This window comes from Mustela putorius, unplaced genomic scaffold (genome assembly GCF_011764305.1).
Source record: "Mustela putorius furo isolate JIRA1106 unplaced genomic scaffold, ASM1176430v1.1 tig00537227_pilon_pilon_pilon, whole genome shotgun sequence".
NCBI lineage: Eukaryota > Metazoa > Chordata > Mammalia > Carnivora > Mustelidae > Mustela > Mustela putorius.
This window is the reverse complement of record NW_025422368.1, coordinates 43,809,459-43,825,460: the sequence shown is the minus strand read 5'-3', so window position 1 is coordinate 43,825,460 and position 16,002 is coordinate 43,809,459. Positions and strand designations below refer to the sequence as shown.

The 16,002-nt window shown below is 41.3% G+C and overlaps 1 protein-coding gene across 5 annotated transcripts in view; it reads right to left on the bottom strand.

Moving 5' to 3' along the window:
• Nucleotides 1-8,373, bottom strand: part of FRS2 (fibroblast growth factor receptor substrate 2) — a 116,308-nt gene extending 107,935 nt beyond the window's left edge. For all 5 annotated transcript variants that reach the window (XM_045073440.1, XM_013056063.2, XM_045073441.1 and 2 more), the window contains exon 1: nt 8,166-8,373. The gene's annotated coding sequence lies outside the window, so the exon portion shown is untranslated. The remainder of the gene's footprint in view (nt 1-8,165) is intronic.
• Nucleotides 8,374-16,002: the final 7,629 nt, after the last annotated feature.

The window sequence follows — 16,002 nt, the reverse complement described above, 5'->3', positions numbered from 1 at the left end:
GGCCTAGTGAATTCCAAGCTTGATAAATAAAGAAAAATCAACGTCTAGACATATCAAGATGAACATGTGGAAAACAGATTCGAAATATTCTAAATATAATTTAATAAAAGAATGACAATTAGATGGATTACAGAGTTTTCAACAGCAATAAAAGCCAGAAGAGAATGGAATAAGATCTATAATGAACAAAGAAAAATAATAACTGCTAACATAGGATGCATACTCAGAAAACCCATCTTCAGGAATGAGATGTAGATAAAGACATTTTCAAACAAACTAAGCATTTTCCAACAACAGACCCTCACTGAAGAAAGTTCTAAGAGATACATTTCAGGCAGAGAGAAAATGATCTTAGACCCCAAACAAGAGGTCTGAGATGCAAATGAAAATGATTAGCAAAGATACTTGTAAAGCAGAGGCAAATTAAAGGAACAGTGTTTAAAAAAGTAATCATATCTAATTTGTTGGGAGTCAGGGAAGACTAAAATAAAGGAAAACTACATTAAGTTTAACTTCCAAACTGGAAGAGAGAGGGAAATGAAATTTTCTTTAATTCATGAAAATTAAAAGGAAAAAGGAATGATTAACACAAAATTTAGATGGCGGTTTCTTAGGAAGCAGGTCAGAGAACACAAGTGGTAAGGAGTATAAATTGACTTCAGAGATACAGTCAATGCAATTTATTTTACAATTGTTTAAGTTGTATATTCAGTATACTGTATGCTTTTGTAACAAAAGTAAAGTTTTTAAATCAACACAAAAGAAAAAAATCAAGACTAGTGATCACTCTCTAAAAATCTAGAATACTTCACAAACCTTGGTCTTAAAAATTGAAACAACAGGGGCGCCTCAGTGGGATGATCTGTTAAACTTCCAACTGGGTTTGGGTCAGGGAGGGGAGATCAAGCCTGTGTGCACCTGCACAAGCGTGGAGTCTGCTTAGAGTTTCTCTCTCCCTCTCCCCTTGTCCCTCCCCCCAACATGTGCACGCCAGCTCCAACGCGCCCTCTCTTTCTCTCTCTCTCTCTCAAATAAGTAAATAAATCTTTCAAAAAAACTGAAACAATAAAAATTTTATTTCATTTAAGAAATACTTATCGAGGGCCTAATTTTGCCTATAAATGAGCTGAGGGATGACATGAAGATTTCTAACATCCCTTCTCCGTGTCTTCCTAACCCTTGAGAGCAACACTATCTAATACAGTAGTCACTGGCCGCCAAGTGCGGCTATTCACATTGAAATCAATTAAAATCAAACAAAATTTCAAATTTAGTTCCTCTGTAACACCAGACACATTTTAGTGCTCAGTAGCCATATGAGGGCCACTAGACCGAACAGCAAAGATACAGAACACTTCCATCATTACAGAAAGTTCAATTAGACACTGATGCTATATTTTTAACATGTGAAATATACTGATAATTGAATAATCTTAAATGTAAAAGAACATCTTAAAATTGATTAAATCTCCTCTTAAAGGCATTTTATTTCTATGAAACTACAGCTCCTTGATTAGTATTCAAAACAGTTTGCTCTCTGTTAAAAACATATAAAAGTGTCAATAATTGTCCACCATCCCCACAGAAACCAACAGAACACAGCATTTTTTTAAAAAAATGAGTCAAAATGAAGCAGTTAAGCACAGTGCCACTAAACTGCCATGCAAGCCATGTCCTAGAGATATGAAAAATCCATAGGATGAACATACGGCCCTTGGGGGCACTAATTTTAGTTGACTTTAAGACACTGTTTACATATACATAAAATACCAAAACATGAAATTCATGTGAATTTTTAAAAATAAAACTCTACAGGAATCATGAAATTTTCTACTTATAGCAGGACACTTCGGGCTACCTCTCCAGACTTCTGAGCATACCATTCATTTCTGCCAATAGGAATACTTTGGAGGAAAAATCTAAGCATTGTTAGAATAAATGTATTCCATATGATCTTTTATTTAGAATGAACAGTAATATTCAACAAAACTCTATAAAACAATAACATCCTTAATATCGAAAGAAGCAAAACTCCAGTCTCCTTTAAAATTAAAAGACAGAGGGCCAAAGCTATTTCAGCCTAATCTGAAATTTTGCTTTAGGCATTCTAACATATTCAGTATTTCTACAGCACTCCCAATTTTTAAAGTTACTTAACCAAAACACTAAAAGGAAACAAATGTTAAACCTTAATTTAACATTTAGGCTAGATCTGCACCTTAAATTTTCTGCACCCCCCCACCCCCATGCTGCTAAGTGAAGAAGGGAGTCAAAACGCTCCTCATCTAGACAACTGAATGCAATTTCAATAGCGCTTATGCTAATAATTGGTTTGTGTCCCCAGGAGGACTTCTGTGGCTCCACTTACATAACCCATTATGCAAAGTGCTGAACCATTCTTTCTCTAGAAAGCATTCTGAATACTGATATTTGTACAAGGTTTACTTGCTTTATTAAATAAAAAAACTTTTCTTGATCTAGCTTCAAAGATCTTCCCCGCAAAAGAGGTGAAAAGGAAAGCCAATTTCTAATATTTCATTATATCAAAGGCCAGTTATTTATCTTGTTGACTAATCAACAGAGTAATGACTTACAGCAGCACCCCCAGGCAGCACCCCCCCCAGTTCACCGGTTTCCTCTTGGGACTCTGGTTGAGAAATACAGCCCTAAATAATCTGAAGTAACTTGTATGAACTGAAAACAATCTGAACTGCTCCTTGAAAGTCTTAATGTAAAACTCGACAACATTAAACTAATTCAGCAGTGAGTGATGAGAATCAAAATACAGTCCCTATAGGGTAAAAGAACAGTAGAATGTACCCCCAAACCTAACTTGACTATGTATAATATACTGGATGAGTAATCTCCCCCAATTCCCTGGCTCCGTTTAAGCCAAGATTTTCAGATTTCGCAGAACCATCATCTTAAGAACAAAACTGGAAGACCAGCGTAGAGCTGCCAACTTTTATTTTGCCAAGAACATTTAAAAAGAAAATAACTACCAATTACCACCACCGTTATTTCATAAAAGAATTAATATGCTTACATCAAAAATGGTAAAAGATAATTTTAGGGGAAAAAATTATCTTTTAAATTCAACAGATTTAGCTTCATGAAAAGTGAATCCATTCTCATTTCAGACAAGTGAGAAAAAACTCTGTCATGGACTGACACCTCTCCACAGTCCAGAACTGGGGAACCACAGGTGTAAGCAGCTAACTCCCACTTGGAAAAAGAAAACAACAGTAGGACAAGCCCAAACCAAATATTAACCTCTTCAATAATGAGGAAGTAGAAGCTCCGAGAGGTTTAGGGACTCTCCCAACATCGTATACTGAGAAATCTGACACAGGTCTGTCTAATTCCCAAGTCAGAATTACTAACCATTATGCTAAGTTTCCTCTAATATTCTTTCAGTGGTATAAAGATCCATCCTAAGCCAGTCACCTTTGTGACCAATGACAACTGAAGAATTTCCAAGACAGCTGGCTAGATGTGTACTTCCCTGGCCATCACTCAGAGACCGAAGCTAAATGGAACTCCTGACCTTTGCCTCATTAATACCAGGCTCACTGCAACTAAGCCAACCAGCCCAGACAAAGCAGACACAACACCCCTGCCTCCAACGGGACTGACGCAGGACTCAGGACATTCCCAAGAGCCTCTGATATAGTAAAAAACATATTTCTCAAAAAAAAAAGGAATGTGTTAATCCTCAAGAAGGAAATAAACATTTCCCTGGAAATGCAGTCTAAAAATAATAACCTTGCCCTCCAGAAGTTATAAATCTGAGCATCATTCTACAAACTATTACAATCTTTTACATATTAACACACCAGTTCCCCATATTTAAATATCAAACAGAAAACTACATGTAATTTCATAAGTCTATAGTCCTTAGTTTCCAAATAAAAATACATAATTTTTATATATGTATCATTACATTATGGACAAAAGTATCTTACCATTCCATCCCTCTAGGATAATCAGGACATGAAAGACAAAACTACCTGTGTTGATCAGTACTTATAAAAGAGAGTTGGGAGAAAAATATGTAATTAAATACCATTTTCCAGGGCACCTGGGTGGCTCAGTGGGTTAAGCCTGGGCCTTCGGCTCAGGTCATGATCTCAGGCTCAGGTCATGATCTCAGGGTCTCGGGATCAAGCCCCTGCAGCAGACTCTCTGCTCAGCAGGGAGCCTACTTTCCCCACTCTCTGGCACCTCTCTGCCTGCTTATGATCTCTCTGTCAAATAAGTAAATAAAAATCTTTAAAAAAAAATAAATAAATACAATTTTCCAGGAAAGGCACTACTAGCAGCCAGTAGAAATAGGAGGGACAAAAATTGTATTTGAATATTCAAAGGCCTTTGATATTGAAACCAAAATTGAAAGTCACAAATATGAATAAACAGAATACCTGTCAGAGATCTGCATCCAAATCCTCACATATCACTTGCCAACAAATGCCCAAAAGAAATGACCAAACAGCTCTTAAGTAACTAAAGCCTAACACTCTGGAACAAGTGAGTCTGAAAGAGTTCATCCTCCATGAAATGGGGTAACGATAGCATTATTTTATTTCCCAATTGGATTTTCCCATGATCAGATTCTTTGTACTCCATCTGAATCTGCAACGAGATGGAGCAGAATACAGTACAGACTATCTTTTCCTTCTGTTTTAAACAGATGCCATCTAAAATAAAGGCTCATTTTTTTTCTTTCCTTGTAAACTCCCTCTCAGCTCTTTCATCTCTTTATACAGACTCAACTAGTACATCTATTTGTATTATTCTCTACACTCATGTTTAATATATGCCCAGCACTGACCTCTCTCATGAACTACAAACCCACATTTCCAAAAGCCTCTGGGCAATTCTAATGTTTTGCAAGTATAAAAAAAAACTCAACATATTCAAAACTTATCTTATTATGCACCTCTTTGCCTATATTTGTACTAAGAGTACCACCATCCCCGTCACATACATTTAAAATGAATGTAATTTGCAACTTCCAGTTTCTCCAAACTTTCCCCAACAAGCCCTCCTCCACCCACCCCATCTCAATGCCACTGTCCTCACCCAGTATGGATACTATATTGAAAGCTGGCTTTCTACCTCAAACCATTTCACATACTACACTATTAGACCTAGTAGTTTCTCAATACCTCCTAAATGCTGAACTCTTAAATACAGCATTTAAACATGCTCCTCAACCCAGACCCACTTAGAATTTCAAACCTCATCTCTTATTTCCAAAAATGAACCCTATATTCTAAGCAAGCCATCCACTAAATTTTCTGGGTATACAATGAACTTTCCCACCTCCACCCTTGTGCTTACATCACTCCCTTTATTTGAAAAGCCTTCCTCCACCTACTCCCGACCCCTAAAATTCTTATTTTAGAAAAGTCTTACCCTCTGCAATGTGAAACTCAGGCTGTCAGTTCACTGAGACGTAGCATGATATAATGGAAATGCATGGGCTTTGGCACCAAGCAGACCTGGATTCACACTGAGGCTCAGCTACTTAATACACTGGAGCACTGCCCTCCTTGTTAATTAAGAAAGATGTTTTTATGTTGTTATGAAGCTTGGGAAATGTATGGAAAGCAACTAGCACAGAGCACGATGCTAAGTGCTCAATAGCTTCAGAGTACTTCTTTACCTCCACCACTTTCCACTTTTTAGCTGATTAGTCCATTAAAAATGAACCCATTTTCCTTTCATACAGCTCCAAACTTTAGGTCAAGCCCCTCACACAGTATTTACATTTTTATGTAAATATCTTACATCCCCTTCTAGATTTCAAATTCCTGAAAACCAAATACTTACTCTTTGTTCCCTATAATGCCTTTTCCGTGTTTTGCATGAACCACACAACACCCACCTATGATTAGAAAAAATCTGTAATATGTTTAAGCAATACAATTTACCTCTTCATGATTTCTGACATACCTTAGAAAATTATTGCCAAAACATGAATTTTAAAGGTTATGGCTGTATATTTGTTCCTACATCGTTGCCCAACATCGCTTGATGCCTAACATAGCAAAAATTCAGTACCAACAGGGGTGCCTGGGTGGCTCAGTGGGTTAAAGCCTCTGCCTTCGGCTCAGGTCAGGATCCCAGGGTCCTGGGATCGAGCCCGCATTGGGCTCTCTGCTCCATAGGGCTCTCTGGGCTCTCTGCTTCCTCCTCTCTCTCTGCCTGCCTCTCTACTTGTGATCTCTGTCAAATAAATAAAATATTTAAAAAAAAAAAAATTCAGTACCCATTGACTTGAATAATACAATAAAATTTACAATGCAAATATTCATATTCATTTATTTATTTATTTAATATTTATTGAATGGACTTGAACATAACAAAATTTACAGTACCTAAAGGTATGTGAAATTCCCTGATCACCTCTTTACAATTCTTCAAATATTTCCCTTCAAAACACATTATCTATCATACTCTCACTGTGGATCCATAATCATATCTAACTTGACCCCTTTTGCACATTTTCTCGATTCCAAAATTCCAACCATAAGCTCTAAACAATCAAGTACTTCCAAAGGCTAAGAATCTACAATTTCTATCTAAATCTAAAACTTGGGCAACTAATCTTCCCTCCACAACTTCTTCCAGGGACTTCCAGGGACTTCAAAAATCAACCACCCTTTGACCACAATCAATAAAGGAATAAAAGAAACAATTTTTTAAAAAGTCATCCACACTTTGCCTGCTGAAAATCAACAACACTGAAATACATTTTCTTTTGCACAGGAGAGCTCACTGAACTTACCACTTCAGTCTATTTTCCCTATTACCTCCCCTTCCAGTAGTGGGAGGAGAGAGAATGAGGTAAGTACCTAAAAAACTACAGTATAAGTCCTAATAGAAGCACAAGATGAGAAACGCAGTTAGGTGTCATGATTCACAAAGGTGGTTTGTGTATACTTTACACTGCAAAAACAAAAACAATGCAGACAGTCACAACCACACTCTCTTGTGATCCTAATTTAAAAATCACTATTAAATGCGGAAAACCCTTATCGCCTACAAACCTTCCAGCAGTTCACCACCTGAAATCTGTTCACTAAAAAAACTACCTACATCACTTTCTCCTCTAAACATTCTCAACTTATCCGAGGTAAATACCCCAAAATATAGGTTAAAACACACGCACACTCATCACCTCTGTCTACCTATGTGAACCTCTGCATTGCAGCACAACTCTTAACAGTATAGGGGACCTCTGAGGAGTTACTGACAAAAATGTTTTTTTAGAAGTTAAGGAAAATGACAGATCCAAATATGAAAGTATACAAACTTCGGGGAAGAGGGTGTGCAAGTAATTCTCCAACTCTCTGTAACCAGTTGGTGCAATAGCCGCAGACTAAACTCGCCATGCCACCAGAATAAGGAGTGCATATTACAGAATAGCATCCTTTTATTAAGCCTGCAGGAAAATAAGGGAACTTTTCTTAACTACTGATTTTCCCCAAGCAAGCTGTTTTCCTAAATGACTTCGGCAACAGCTCGAGCAAGCTTTCCAGCGAGTAAAAGACCATGGGAGGCACGCTGGTGCCACACTGACCTACGTATTCAGAACCGGTGCCGGGCGCAGTCCAAATCGATCCCAGGGCAACCCCGTGGCGGGTCTGGATGTTTGCAAAAGATCCCCGGCATCTACGCATGCATCGCCCGGCCCAGAGACTGAGGAGACGACACCCCTGGGACCCGGGCTAGTTACCGACCCCAGGACAGACCCGGGGGACCCCAAAGTCGAGAACCGGAGCCCAAGATTGAGTCTGGTGTCCAGATTCCCGGCCCCAGGTCGCCAGAGGAAACCAAATCGGAGAGGCAACGCGGAAGACTTGGGGGAGCAGAAATGAGGAGGACGGGTGGACCGAGGCCCGGCCCATCCCCACTCTCAAGTCCCAACGGCTACAACAACTCCAGGAACCCCCTCTCCGGCTCCGCCCCGCCCACCCCAAGGCCCCGCCGCCCGCTCCTTCCCGCCGGGCGGACTCGGCGGGGACCTCTGCGGTAGACAAGCCCCATCCCCGGATCCCGACAGCCGAGCCCGCAGCATAGAGCGGGCGGCAGGGGCCCGAGAGCACAAGTCCTGACGCGGCCCGCGGCCGTCCGGCGGCTTGCCCTCGGCCACTCACCGGCGGCCCGGGCGCTGGGAGGAGGCAGGCACGGGTCGGCAGCCGCGGACCCCCGGGCTCCAACCCAGGCAGGAGTTCCTACTCGAAGCCGATCGAGGCTCAGCAGCTGTGCCTACAAGGCCTCTCTCCGGCCCGAACCTTGGAAAAGCACTTCCGGGGAAGCGGGGGAGGGAAGCGTTTTGGCACCGGAACTGCTCGCGGGCTGGAGCTGCCAGGGCCTCCCAGGCGGGGCGAGGCGGGGCGAGGCGGGGCGAGGCGGGGCGAGGCGGGGCGAGGCGGGGCGCGGCGGGGCGGGGCGGGGCGGGGCGGGGCGCGGCGGGGCGGGGCCTCTCCCGCTGAGCTCCGTAAAGCCGCCCCCAGAGTCGTCACTAACCCTTTCTGCCCCGAGGCCCCTCGGATCTCCGAGGGGGCGGCTGCGTGCCTGACTGCTCTTCCAGTTAGTCCACTCCAGCCACCTAATTTTCCGGACCACGAAACAGAGGATAGGAGAATTTTGGTGCACGGGTCCGCTGTATACAGCCGGCCTCCCGACTTTCCAGTATTCTCTCCACTCCGGTCGGCGTCCTTTAAGAATAGTGATAGTTGGGCGCCTGGGTGGCTCAGTGGGTTAAGCCGCTGCCTTCGGCTCAGGTCATGATCTCAGGGTCCTGGGATCGAGTCCCGCATCGGGTTCTCTGCTGGCAGGGAGTCTGCTTCCTTCTCTCTCTCTCTCTCTGCCTGCCTCTCTGCCTACTTGTGATCTCTCTCTGTCAAATAAATAAATAAAATCTTAAAAAAAAAATAAAAGAATAGTGATAGTTGACATTTATTGAACGCCTACTACGTGACAGCACTGTATTATGCGCTTTGGGCGCTTAACTCGGTCAATCATCTCCAAACCACTTGAGGTTGTTGCTCTTACCTGTATCAAGCAGAGGAAGAAGCTGGTCAAGGTACCAAACCCAATGCCACGAACAGTGGCTCTCGATTTTAACTTGTGTGTGTAAATCTCATCTACCCCTAACAAAATTTTTAAGATCTTTAAGGGCAGGAGGCAAATTATAGTCCTATATTTCAGCATCATTTGAATTTGAACAGAAGCCAAGAGCCAGGAGACCCTGGAATTTTACTGCCTGCGTCCTATTAGGTACTTTTACTTTCTCGCCTTGAGCAAGTTGCTTGACTTCTTTAAGCCTCGCTTTCCTCATTTGCGTGTGTGCGTATACATTCATGGATAATCACCTCTGGATTGTGTAGGAATTCAAAATGAACCTGCGCGATAAACACTTAAGTGTACCTGGTACCAAGCAGGACTGGATAAAAGTCAACAATTCTCCTGGGTCACCATCAATAGGAAGGATTTCTCCTCCTGTGGATCACTCTAATGGGGGCAGTTTGGAAAACTGGGTTAGCAATAGACAACAGAAAAGATTAGAAATAAAGAGTAGAGGGTTTTGCAATAAGAAAAATGAAGGTAGGTAAGCCAAAGAATATCCTGGGGCCAGCCTGGACACTTGTGACTCTGGGAGCTGAGACAGTCTGAGGACCCACAGGGTCAGATGCCAAGCAGGGAAAGAAGTTAAAGAAAAAGGGAATTCCTCAGCCACAAAATCAGGAAGGCACAGAACATCTGAAGCAGATTCCCTATCTAGGGCCAGACTATTGGAGGGAGGGTGGGGGATCCTCTTAACAGGCATCCTGTCTGCAAAACAAATTTACAAGCATCTCTTAAAACTGTGGGGGAGGAAGGTTTTTTTAAATTTTCTACTAAGAAAGGCAGGAAAATGGAAATGGTTCAGAACCCGTTATTATGAATTTAAGATGTAAACAATGCCTTTGCCATTGGCTTTATTTACAGCGCTGTCCGCTGTCTTGCTTGTTTATTTTATTTTTGTGTTTGCAGAAGTATTGGTAAATACTTCCCAGATACCCAAATTTAAACAGCCTTTCGTGCTTCACAGTGTGAAGAAGTGAAAAACAGAGCCTGGATTGGCAGAACTCACTAATTGCTCTTTCCACATAGAAGCCTAGATGGACAGTCAGAAGGAATCCTGAACTTTGTCAGGCTTCCCACAGGACTCAGGTAGACTAAAGATCTGTTACCGAACAGTTACCTGACGAGTAAATGGCCCAGTCAGAATTTGAATGTGGGCCTGTCTCCTCAGATGCTTTGCGCTCACTATGCCAGTGGTTTTCAAACTGCTAAATGCTGCTGAATTACCAGAGTTCTTGTTAAAACACAGATTGCTGGGCTCCACCTCCTGGATTTCACTTAACCACGCTAGTTCTTCTTGGAGGTGTAGTCCATAGACTAGCAACATAAACATCGTCTGTAAACTTGTTAAAAATGCAAATTATTAGGCCCCACTCCAGACCTGGTGAATCAGAAACTCCAGGGTGGGGCCCCGCAATCTGTGTTTTAACAGGCCTTGCAGGTGATTCTGCCACATTCTCAAGTTGTAGAAACTGCACTCTACCATCTTGTCTTCCACAATTCCCAACAGGAATAACTCCACTGAAGCAAAAGTTCTCCCATTGAATTAAATGATGTGTGCAAGCACTTTTATTCATGTTTTGCTCTCAGTGGGAGATAAGGCTAGAAAAAAAAAATGAGTATTCATGGAGGACTCTTTTTTGATTATTTTACATCTGTACTGAAATTCAACCAGATAATACTGGGTTAGGGTGGACCTAATCTTATTTGGGAACTACTCTGTGGCAGGACTTTCCATGCATTTTCTAAATTAATCTTCACTACACCAGTATAAGGTTTTATGGTCTTAATTTTACAGACGAGAAAAACTGAGACCTAGATGAAGTAATTGACTTAAGGCCACATTCATACCGAAAGGGCAGAAATCTGGATTGTTCAAACAGAGATTTCCCTAATTCCAGAACTCATGCTCACTCCACTTCGTGGCAGGAGCTTGGAGAACCAATTTCCAGTGTGGGCTCCACCACCCAAACTATGCAACATTGAGTAAGCGACTTAATCTCTATTTCAATTTCTCCATCTATAAATAATGTTATCATAAATCTTCCCCTCCCACACTGGAATGTCAGAACAAATGAGGAAATAAAAGTATAAGCACTTGGAGCTTTTTGAAGAAAAACAGTAAAAAGGCAAGTTATTACAGTATTGTATATTTAACCCAGGGTTGCTATGTGAGTCTGAGCACTGAATCTTTTCCTGGTTATCTGCTGATTCATACAAAAGAGGTTCAAAGGCTATACTTGATGCCAAAGAAAAAGTTGTTTGACTTCATATGTCAGTGCCTTCTAGAAGTTAAAGAAGATGACAGAGGGTTTTATGAATCTCTTCTAAAAATTACAGGGAATCTCTCACCAAGTTCCTAGGCTCCAGGTTATTGCCCAATGGCTGGCCCACCCTCATTCTAGAGATCTTTCCTCCAAACCCTTTTCTTCTCCCCATTACAGGCACCCCTCCACCCTCCTGCCTCCACCCACTACGCAAAGATTTAAAATTCCTCTTTATTATGTAGAAGGATTTAGCTCAATCCTCCTCTCGGGCCAGACTCCAGACCTATCTTTGTTGACAGAATCACCAGGTTACACAAATCCAGGGGGTACCATTCATGAAGAATACAACCTGAATGGTGCTCAAAGGGGTGCCAATTGCACAAGCCACAATAGCAATGGTCCCCCTGCAACCGTGCAAGGCTTGGCCCTGTCCATGCCGAGCTCCCACCCCAAAAATCCATTAAGGTGTTTTGTGAAACAAAAGAGCCATCTACTTGGGTGTCCACCATTTGCCAAGCTTTCAAATAATAGGCGTCTTTGTTTTTTTGTCTGTTTTAACCTAGGCCTAATCAAGTGCTTAACTCACCAGGCAGAAGTCCCTGGGTTCCACACTGTGCTCCAGCATTTTTCACTCTCTTCTGTGACATTATTGCCCATCTCCACATTAGACTTAATGAGTTTTGTAAAGACTTTTAGTCATGGCTTAGCGCAAGTTATTGGATGTATTTGCTGATTGGACTACCAACACGGTGTATCTGCTAGTGTAATTGGCTGACAGTTGACATTCAATGGCTCTCAAATGTGTTGTTTGACCACAGTCTTTTGTACTAAGAAATAAACTGAAAGGTAAAAATTAAGAAAAGAAATAAATTCAGTCAAAAAATTTTAATTGAGAAATATCATATCAAGTAAAAATCCCAATTTCCAGCATCTCTTGAGAATTCAGACACTCTGGCAGACTGGCTGTGTGCCCACAAGGCGTCAGTGTCTTTAGCTCAGATGCAGCCTCCTTATCCAGGTAGTACAATAAGTCAGCCTCATTCACATGTAAAATCTTTGTGGTGGGCACTGAGTTTAGAGCCTCTGTCTGGTGTGTGGCGTTACATGGCTGTTTTGAAGAAACAAGTATAGAAGATTGCAGATTTTACAGGTGCTCATAACTACTTACTGCAATGTATTTTAGGGTAATTTTAAATTTTTTTTCCTGGCTAGACAATTGAGGGATACCATGTTGTACCGTTTCTAAACAAGCCAGGCAAATGGAGACATCAAATGATAAATATTACCACTGACATTTTAAAGGCATTGTAGCTAAAGTTACTTGTCAACAGCCTGGAAAATTGAAAAAACAAATAATAGCAAATACTTGAATAAATTTCATGATAACTAATTTAATGGAGTATGAGCCTTTTCTCCCCACTCCACCCCACCCCCACAAGCTGAAAATTTGAAAATACTGCAGTTCTAGTAAGTAATGGAGCCAGGATTAGAACCCAGGCAATCTGTCTCCACAACATGGTCTTGACCACTAAATTAATATTTACTGAGCCTTTCCCATGTGTTAGAGCCATGGCTGCCCCTCAACTCAGACTACCAGATTTATGGAAGAGTGTGTGCTATCGCTTCCAGATTTTTAATAGGTACTGTAATAAACTTAACACAGAATCTTCTCATCTCTCCCTCCCACCCCAAGTCATGTTGACATGTTTACAATCTTTAGTTTTGAAATGTGTAAATCTAAAACTAAGTGAAAGAAATCTAAGACTTCTTTTAATTCCAATATAATTCTTGCACCAAGTTTGTTTTTATATCAAGTTACCGTGAACAGCCCTATGGATGTGGCAAACAAAAGATAGCTTTAAAACAATGGAAGCAATTTGAAGCAATATAATATTGACACTGGAAACCAATATCCATGGATAAATTGTGCTTGTGGGGGGAAATGGGAGATAACGAAGTCGAATTCAAGCAAAAATGTCACATTGACATAAATGCAGTGAAAGTTCAAAACTGAAAAAAAAAGTTCAAAAATGAGGATCTGGAACCCCTGGGTGGCCCAGTTGGATAAGCGTCTGTCTTAGGCTCAGGTCATGATCCTGGGATCCTGGGATAGAATCTGACATGGGGGTGGCGGGGGTTGGGGGGGTTTGCTCAGCGGGGAGCCTGCTTCTCCCTCTGCCTGCCACTCCCTCTGCCTGCCACTCCCCCTGCTGTGTGCGTGGGCTCTCTCTTTCTCTCTCTGACAAATAAATAAAAAAATCTTCAAAAATGGAGGATCTAAAAAGGAGTGGTCATCAATTTTTAATATATTTTACATTTAATTTTTAAGTAAACATCAAGGGAAAGTATTAGAACTGACCCCTCACTTTAAAAGCTTTCAAGAATTAAACTTCTGTTGTCCAGACTGGGCGGTTCCGTGAGTCTCGAGACCTTAAGAGGTCGCATTCCACCTTCATTGTGTCTCACGCAGCTGTGGCCCAATTTACTCAGCCTCAGTTTCTCTCTTTCTGCAAAATACGCACAATAAGTGCATCTTGTACCATAGAGATGTTGTGAGACGTAGCTAATAAATGATTATAAAGCACAGTTCTTTGAAGTATAAAGCACTGCATAATTACTAAATACTATAATAATCATCCTCATAATAATAGTAATTTTCAACCAACACATCAACCAGACCCAGATGCTTATTCACCTCGCAATTAGGCAAAAGTGTATATGCCACCTATGAAAAAAAGTAACAATCTTAAGCTACAGACGAGTTCCACCTCCTTCCTCTTCTCTTTGCAGAATGTGCAGTCAGTCTGCCAGAGACCTATCTCAGCTGCCTCACCTTCCAGCTGTATGAACCAGCTCGCACAAGAGCCTCTACTCCTTCCACCGTCAAATACAGCGACAGGAAAGCCCACTTCAGAGGACTGTTGTGAGAGGTTACATAGAGCTGAGCATAGGACCTGGCAGATCATAAGAGCTCACTGACTAGTAATCGTGCTGATGACTAACAACAATATTTGAGAAGGACTAATAGCAGATAGCTATGTAACCATGTTTTACTGAATGAAAGAAGGAAAAATGGGCACACTCCGTTGGGAGGATGATCTGAGCTGCCTTCCAGATTATGAGAACATTTATCAAATAGAAGCATTTCATATTAAAATCTGATAGCAAAATAAAGACTGAGAAGAATTTGTGGTGGAGGGCGCCTGGGTGGCTCAGTGGGTTAAGCCGCTGCCTTCGGCTCAGGTCATGATCTCAGGGTCCTGGGATCGAGGCCCACATCGGGCTCTCTGCTCAGCAGGGAGCCTGCTTCCCTCTCTCTCTCTCTGCCTGCCTCTCTGCCTACTTGTGATCTCTCTCTGTCAAATAAATAAATAAAATCTTTAAAAAAAAAAAAGAATTTGTGGTGGAATATAGACATATATATCTCTTTATATGTGGAATATTACATAGCTATAGAAAAGAATGAGATTGTGTCATCTGTAACAAAATGGCTGGAACTAAAGGTATTCAGCTAAGGGAGATAAGTCAGACTGAATGGCATTGTATGCTGACAGATGGGAGCCACACCTGTGGTGAGCATTGTATAATGGATAGATCTATCAAATCACTATGTTGTACGCCTGAAACTAAGGTAACATTGTGTGTCGACTACACTCAAATTTTTTTTTTTAAGATTTTATTTATTTATTTGACAGACAGAGATCACAAGTAGGCAGAGAGGCAGGCAGAGAGAGAGGAGGAGCAGGGAGCCTGATGCGGGCTTAATCCCAGGACTCTGGGATCATGACCTGAGCTGAAGGCAGAGCCTTTAACCCACTGAGCCACCCAGGCGCCCTGACTACACTCAAATTTTAAAAATTAAAAAGAAAAAAAGAAAAGGTGGGGCATTTTACTTTCCCAATGTGTTTATCTTAATAATTGAATGTGAAATAAATGACTACATTTTGGGTATAGATGATGAGGAGAAAAAATAGAGTAAAATGGAAAAGTACAAGGTTCCCCTATTCCCCAGCCTACTTCTCTATGCAGGTGGAACCAGTGTTAATGATTGGGTGTTCTCATTCCAGAACTTTTTCTGTGCATTTACATTCATGTAAACAGAACAGAATTACCTAATAGACAGACAAAACAGAATTACCCTATAGGCACCAATAAACCAGGGCCCCCAAATTTTTACAAAGGCATAGATTTTTAAAAGTCAGACTTTGTTGAGACTTCCTTATGCTTATTTAATTTTAGCATGGTTTTAATCTTGAAGTAAATAATAAAGATATTATTTCATATGTACTGTTAGCTCTTTAGTACTTCAGACCTTTTTTAAGATATTAATCTTCCCTATTTAAAATTTTTTTTTTATTTAAAAGATTTTATTGAGAGGGAACACAAGCAGGGGGAGTGAGAAAGGGAGAAGCAGGCTTCCTGCTGAGCAGGGAGCTCGATGCCATGCTGGATCCCAGGACCTTGGGATCATGAACTGAGCCAAAGGCAGACCCTTAATGACTGAGCCACCCAGTCGCCCCCCCAAACTTGCTTATAAAGGACATAAACACCTATATTTTGCAAAACATAAATATGATCATATTGTTTTGCAGCTTGC